Genomic DNA, 8,030 nt, shown 5'->3' with positions numbered 1-8,030 from the left:
ATGCCCCAAATGTGGGATCCGCTAAGTATATCAATCAATTAATAACCAAAGTTAAGACATACTTAGATAATAATACACTTATACTTGGTGACTTCTACAGTGCTAGAAGTCACTAGCTTTCTACACAGTACTTTCTACAATTGACAGATATTCTAAGCACAACATCTCCAAAGAAACAAGAGCTTTAAATGATACACTGGACCAGATGGATTTCACAGATATTTACAGAACTTTACATCCAAACGCAACTGAATACACATTCTTCTCAAGTGCATGTGGAACTTTCTCCAGAATAGACCACATATTGGGTCACGAATCAGGTCTTAACTGATACCAAAAGATTGGGATCGTACCCTGCATATTTTCAGACCATATTGCTTTGAAACTAGAACTTAAATCACAAGGAGAAGTTTGGAAGGATTTCAAACACGTGGAGGTTAAGGACCATCCTGCTAAAGGATGAAAGGGTCAACCAGGAAATTAAGGAAGAATTAAAAAGATTCATGGAAACTAATGAGAATGAAGATACTATCATTCAAAATCTTTGGGATACGGCAAAAGCAGTCCTGAGGGGGAAATACATTGCAATATAAGCATCCATCCAAAAACTGGAAAGAACTCAAATATAAAAGCTAACCTTGCACCTAAAAGAGCTGGAGAAAAAACAGCAAATAGACCCTACACCCAGCAGAAGAAGAAAATTAATAAAGATTCGAGCAGAACTCAATGAAATAGAGACCAGAAGAACCTGGAATAGATCAACAAAACCAGGAGTTGGTTCTTTGAAAGAATTAATAAGATAGATAAACCATTAGCCAGCCTTATTAAAAAGAAGAGAGAAAAGACTCAATAAAATCATGAATGAGAAAGGAGAGATCACCAACAATACCAAGGAAATACAAACGATTTTAAAAACTTATTATGAGCAGCTATACACCAATAAATTAGGCAATCTAGAAGAAGTGGACGTATTTCTGGAAAACCACAAACTACCAAAACTGGAACAGGAAGAAATAGAAAATCTGAACAGGCCGATAACCAGGGAGGAAATTGAAGCAGTCATCAAAAACCTCCCAAGACACAAAAGTCCAGGGCCAGATGGCTTCCCAGGGGAATTCTATCAAACGTTTAAAGAGGAAACCATACCTATTCTACAAAAGCTGTTCAGATGTTCAGAAAGATAGAAAGAGATGGAGTCCTTCCAAACTCGTTTTATGAGACCAGCATCACCTTAATTCCAAAACCAGACAAAGACCCCACCAAAAAGGAGAATTATTAGACCAATATCCCTGATGAACACAGATGCAAAAATTCTCAACAAGATACTAGCCAATAGGACCCAACAATACATTAAGAAGATTATTCACCATGACCAAGTAGGATTTCTCCCCGGATGAAAGGCTGGTTCAACACTTATAAAGCAATCAATGTGATTGATCATATCAGCAAGAGAAAAAACAAGAACCATATGATCCTCTCAATAGATGCAGAGAAAGCATTTGACAAAATACAACATCCATTTCTGATCAAAACTCTTCAGAGTGTAGGGATAGAGGGAATATTCCTCAGCATCTTAAAAGCCATCTATGAAAAGCCCACAGCAAATATTATTCTCAATGGGGAAACACTGGGAGCCTTTCCCCTAAGATCAGGAACAAGACAGGGATGTCCACTGTCACCACTGCTATTCAATATAGTACTAGAAGTCCTAGCCTCAGCAATCAGGCAACAAAAAGAAATAAAAGGCATTCAAATTGGCAAAGAAGTCAAACTCTCCCTCTTTGCAGATGACATGATACTGTACATAGAAAACCCAAAAGACTCCACCCTAAGATTGCTAGAACTCATACAGCAATTCGGCAATGTGGCAGGATACAAAATCAATGCCCAGAAATCAGTGGCATTTCTATACACCAACAATGAGACTGAAGAAAGAGAAATTAAGGAGTCAATCCCATTTACAATTGCACCAAAAAGCATAAGATACCTGGGAATAAACCTAACCAAAGCAGTAAAGGATCTATACCCTAAAAACTGCAGAACACTTCTGAAAGAAATTGAGGAAGACACAAAGAGATGGAAAAATATTCCATGCTCATGGATTGGAAGAATTAATATAGTGAAAATGTCAATGCTACCCAGGGCAATTTACACATTTAATGCAATCCCTATCGAAATACCATGGACTTTCTTCAGAGAGTTGGAACAAATTATTTTAAGATTTGTGTGGAATCAGAAAAGACCCCAAATAGCCAGGGGAATATTAAAAAAGAAAACCATAGCTGGAGGCATCACAATGCCAGATTTCAGGTTGTACTACAAAGCTGTGGTCATCAAGACAGTGTAGTACTGGCACAAAAACAGACACAGAGATCAATGGAACAGAATAGAGAATCCAGAAGTGGATTCACTCAACTCGATGGTCAACTAATATTCAACAAAGCAGGAAAGACTTTCCACTGGAAAAAGGACAGTCTCTTCAATAAATGGTGCTGGGAAAATTGGACAGCCATGTGCAGAAGAGTGAAACTAGACCATTCTCTTACATCATACACAAAGATAAACTCAAAATGGATGAAAGATCTAAATGTGAGACCATCACATCCTAGAGGAGAACACAGGCAACACCCTTTTTGAACTTGGCCACAGCAACTTCTTACAAGATACGTCCATGAAGGCAAGAGAAACAAAAGCAAAAATGAGTTATTGGGACTTCATCAAGATAAAAAGCTTCTGCACAGCAAAAGAAACAGTCAACAAAACTAAAAGACAACCTACAGAATGGGAGAAGATATTTGCAAATGACCTATTAGATAAAGGGCTAGTTTCCAATATCTATAAAGAACTTATTCAACTCAACACCAAAGAAACAAACAATCCAATCATGAAATGGGCAAAAGACATGAAGAGAAATATCACAGAGGAAGACACAGACATGGCCAACAAGCACATGAGAAAATATTCTGCATCACTGGCCATCAGGGAAATACAAATCAAAACCACAATGAGATACCACCTCACACCAGTGAGAAGGGGGAAAATTAACAAGACAGGAAACCATAAATGTTGGAGAGGATGTGGAGAAAGGGGAACCCTCTTGCGCTGTTGGTGGGAATGTGAACTGGTACAGCCACTCTGGAAAACTGTGTGGAGGTTCCTCAAAGAGTTAAAAATAGATCTGCCCTACTACCCAGCAATTGCACTGTTGGGGATTTACCCCAAAGATACAGATGCAGTGAAATGCTGAAACACCTGCACCCCGATGTTTATAGCAGCAATGGCCACAATAGCCAAACTGTGGAAGGAGCCTTGGTGTCCATCGAAAGATGAATGGATAAAGGAGATGTGGTTTATGTATACAATGGAATATTACTCAGCCATTAGAAATGACAAATACCCACCATTTGCTTTGACGTGGATGGGCCTGGAAGGTATTATGCTGAGTGAAATAAGTCAATCAGAAAAGGGCAAACATTATATGGTCTCATTCATTTGGGGAGTATAAAAATTAGTGAAAGGGAATAAAGGGAAAGGAGAAGAAATGAGTGAAAATATCAGTGAGGGTGACAAAACATGAGAGACACTTAACTCTGGGAAATGAACAAGGGGTAGTGGAAGGGTAAGTGGGCGGGGGGTTGGGGTGACTGGGTAATGGGCACTGAGGGGGGCACTGGGTATTATGCTATATGTTGGCAAATTGAACTCTAATAAAAAATTTTTTTAAAAAGGATTGCTGAAGGTCAACATTTTTCTTAGACATGTATCAAGAAAGAGAAAAGGTAGTTTCTGGTCTGGCAACAAAGTTAGGATTTTATCTTGGGAGGACATGATGCTCAGACCCTATAGACACAGATGAGAGCAGTGGCCAAGTACATGGATGCTAGAGCCCAGTCTGGGTCTGGGCCCCAGATCTACCTATGTGTGATCTGGAGCAAGCTACTTAACTTCACTGTGCCTCCTTTTCTGGGGAGCTTAAACAACAGAAATTTATTTTCTCTCAGTTCTGGAGGCTGTAAATCCAAGATTAAGGCGTCATCAGGGTTGGTTTTTCCTGAGGCCTCTCTCCTTGGATTGTAGATGCCATCTTTGTCTCATTTTCATATGGTCTTCCTTCTTCAAGCATCTGTGTCCTGATCTCCTGTTCCTATAAGGACACAAATCATATTGGATTAGGGTCCAATCAATAACTTAACTATTTCTCAAAGATTCTATCTCCAAATATAGTCATATTCTGAAAAACTGGGGGTTTTAGCATATGAATTGTGGGAACCTCTATTCATCCCCTAACAACTGGGTACAGAAGTCTAGTTTTAAAGTTATTTTTCTTCACAATGTTGAAGGCATTGATCCACTACCTTCTAGTTTGTAGTGTTGCCACTTAAACGTTACAAAGTCATTCTGATTTCAGATCCTTTGTGTGTGACATGATCTACCTGAATGCTTTATGATCTTCTCTTTGTCCCCAGGGTTTTGAAATTTCACAAAAATTTTCACTAATGGATTTTCACAAAAATCCATTTGCAACTATTTGGCTAAGTTTTGATGGGCCTTTTCAACTGAAAAAATTTTTTTTTCTCAGCTTTACTGAGATATCATCAACATAAAACATTGTGCAACTTTAAGGTGTATAACATGATGCCTTGATACAGGTATATGCTACAAATGATTATCACAACAAGCTTACTTAATACATTCATCACCTCACATCATTACCTTGTGTGTGTGTGTGTGTGTGTGTGTGTGTGTGTGGTGAGAACATCTTAGATCTGCTCTCTAAGCAACTTTCAAGTATATAATACAGGATTGCTAACTATGGTCACCATGTTGTGCAAGAGCCCCAGAATTCATTCATCTTATACCTGGAAGTTTATACTCTTTGAGTAACATTTTTCCATTTACCCCACCCCGTAGCCCCTGGAAACCACCATGCTACTCTATTTCTATGAGCTTGCTTTGTTTAGGTTCCTATGGGTAGAAATATACACTATATTTGTCTATCTTCATCTGATTTATTTCCCTTGACATAATGCTTTCAAGGTCTATCCATGTTATTGCAAATTGTGCCTTACTTTTTTTCTCAACAAACAATAGAAGAGTTCTTCTTAATTAGGGTTGTGATGAAGATTAAATGAATAATATTTGTAAAGCAACTGAAATAGTGATGATACACAGAAAGTGCACAAATATTTTAGGGGGGAGGGAGAGAGAGAGAGCATATGTGCACAAGCAGGAGAGAGGGAAAGAGAACCTTAAGCAGGTTCAAAGCTCAGCATGGAGCCTGACCCAGGGGCTCAATCTCACAACCCTGAGATCATGACCTGAGCCAAAATCGAGAGTCAGATGCTTAACTGACAGATGCATCCAGGTGCCGACAAATAATTATTTTTAAAAATACATGCCCAAATATACATCTAGCACAATCTGTTACCTGCTAAAGAAACTGAAGCACCAAGAACAATGGAAGAGATTTCTCAGAAGGGCTTCTGGCAGCTTCATGTTAACCAATACAAAATCTGGCAATTTTACCAAATTACATAAAACATATTCAGACTTCAACTTAAAAATTCATACAGCATTGTATATTTTTCTAAAAGCACAAATATACAGCTTTATAATCTATTTTGAGAGTGGGCTGTCTTACTCACTGAGGACATATGACAAGTTTGGAGCTCTAGCCTTGTGATGGTCACCACAGATCCATTGCTTCCCCCTTGGAATCGTGTGTGTGTGTGTGTGTGTGTGTGTGTGTGGTGTGTGTGTGTGAGGAGCACTTAATCAATTCTCCCCATAGGTATTGTGACCACAGAGCCTCCTCTAGTCTACAGCATTTGCAGACAGTAGAGTGGCGGCAGGACTATGCATCTCCTGATACTGACACCCAACTCGGTCACCACACAAAGCCCAGCAACAGCAGTTGAGAGTTGCTGGAAGCCAGCTTTCACAGGTTATAGATAGACAGTGATGCAGCATCATGATAATGATGAAAGCATCATGAAATAAATGGTATTAGGGCCTTGCAGAGGACACAAGATCGACATTGTTTCAGTCAGAAGAGTCATTGCATGGTAGTAATAACAGTCTTGTTCCTTTCTTCTCATGGTGGAAAATAGAAAACTAGCCAGGAATAGAAGATTTGACAATAAAATATGAAAAGATAGTTGCTGAATCTTCACAGGAAAAGATGGTGGCTGGACATCACAAAGAATCTTCTGATTGGACAATAAACATATAAGTACCTCTCCTTTACCCTTTATTCTAAATCATCATTGATAATATTCATTTTCTATACCTTATATGGACCAGTGAATTGTGAAAACAGTTTATTTGCGAAGGGGTGCCTGGGTGGCACAGTCAGCTAAGCATCGGACTCTGGGTTTCAGCTCAGGTCATGATCTCAGGGTAATGGTATGGAGCCCCACAATGGGCTCAGCACTCAGTGCAGAATCTGCTTAAGACTCTCTCTCCCTCTCCCCCTGATCCTCACACCCCCTGTCTAAAATATATAAATACATCTTTAAAAACATATTTGCCCAAGACTCATACCTTGGAGACTATCCTGGTTGAGTGCTGGCTTTGGAGCTGGACTTCCATTGTTCAAATCTCTGCTCCCTTAATCAGGAGTTGTGTGTTCTTGAGCAAGTTACTTAAGCTGTCTGATCTTTAGTTTCTCCACATGCAAAATGAGGATGATGCATCATAGGTTGTGTAAAGATTAAATAAACTGATGTATATAAAGTCAATGCCTGGCCCATGATACGAACTCAATAAATACTATTATTTTTATCATCTCTGAGAATTCCCTTAAGATGAATTACTAGAGGCAGAACTGTCAGCTTAAAGACTGAGTATTCATGTTTTTTGATGGTATTGCGAAACAGCCTTCCTGAAAGTTTGATCATAACATTTTCAAAGCCTGTGATTTCATCATGTCTTAAAGTGGCCTATTTAGATCAACCAAAACGAGATGGAAGAATGGAGAAGAAAAAAAAAGGAAACAAGAGAGAAGAGCCAAGGCCAAAAAGGAAGAAAAAGGATATAGGAAGAGGGGGGATACTTTAAAAAAGAAAATGTCAATGAAAACGAAATGAAATATGAATAAAAATGCAAAATCATCTTTAGCATTTAAAATATTTTGTGACGACTAGTTCTTGTGAACTGGCCCCTCTTATTAAAGTCTGATACTCTAAAAGGGGGTTTGTCTATGTTGCCCTTCCATTTCCTTTAACCTGCAGGAATGACTCTTTGAGGGACTTCTCAACCAGACTCTACCATATCTCTCTGGGATCTAGCACTCTTTAATAATTAAGAAGGAAAAGTATTTACTCTAAGTAACCCCAAGACATTAGCCTGACATTAAATTCTTCAACCTCAAGCTCTAAGTAAAGTTTCAGGAAAAAAATTATTAAGAAGATCTATTTTTCATAATGTATGCTAGTTATAGAATTTTTTTAAGGCAACGAATTTACCCTTTTAATTTACAAAATCTCTCCAAGTTTCCCTGTAATGCAAGAGCTACTGGCGGGCTCTTCACTGTGTCAAGAATCATAGATAAATATGATTAAATGTACAGGGCCTTGAATCATTTTCTGTAGAAGGAATGGGATTTATTTCAGTATATATCATTGAGTAATGCCTGAGTTCAGTGTAATTAGTTCTAGGGACAGCTGGAGTTTACATATTATTTTTATTTCTGGAAGAAAAACAAAACAAGATTTCTTCTAACACTGCAGTTCTCATTCTCAGTCTATTGCGAGCGCATATACCTCAGTCCCATGTAACATGCACCGTTGGGATGAACTCATGGTACTCTAGCAAAACAGGATCTCTTCAGAGGGGATGAACAGAAACTAATTTCCACCATTTCAAAAGATCCTGTGCAACAATAAATATCAATCTTATACCCTACCTCTGCCCAGCCTGCAAAGTCATGGTTGAACATAACATTAAATTACATAAATGGGCAAATATTTACTGCCAGGCTCTGCAACAGAAAGTGTTTTGAGGTTGCAAACATTACTTAATCCTTGACA

The 8,030-nt window shown here is 38.5% G+C and overlaps 1 long non-coding RNA gene across 1 annotated transcript in view; it reads right to left on the bottom strand.

Moving 5' to 3' along the window:
- Positions 1 to 3,344: 3,344 nt before the first annotated feature.
- Positions 3,345 to 8,030, bottom strand: part of LOC140634022 (uncharacterized) — a 59,403-nt gene continuing 54,717 nt past the window's right edge. Inside the window, exon 3 of the long non-coding RNA XR_012031588.1 lies at positions 3,345 to 4,144. This is a non-coding gene — a long non-coding RNA (uncharacterized lncRNA). The remainder of the gene's footprint in view (positions 4,145 to 8,030) is intronic.

The sequence above is a fragment of the Canis lupus genome, chromosome 1 (assembly GCF_048164855.1).
Source record: "Canis lupus baileyi chromosome 1, mCanLup2.hap1, whole genome shotgun sequence".
Taxonomy (NCBI): Eukaryota; Metazoa; Chordata; class Mammalia; order Carnivora; family Canidae; genus Canis; species Canis lupus.
This window is presented reverse-complemented; position numbering and strand designations above follow the sequence as displayed.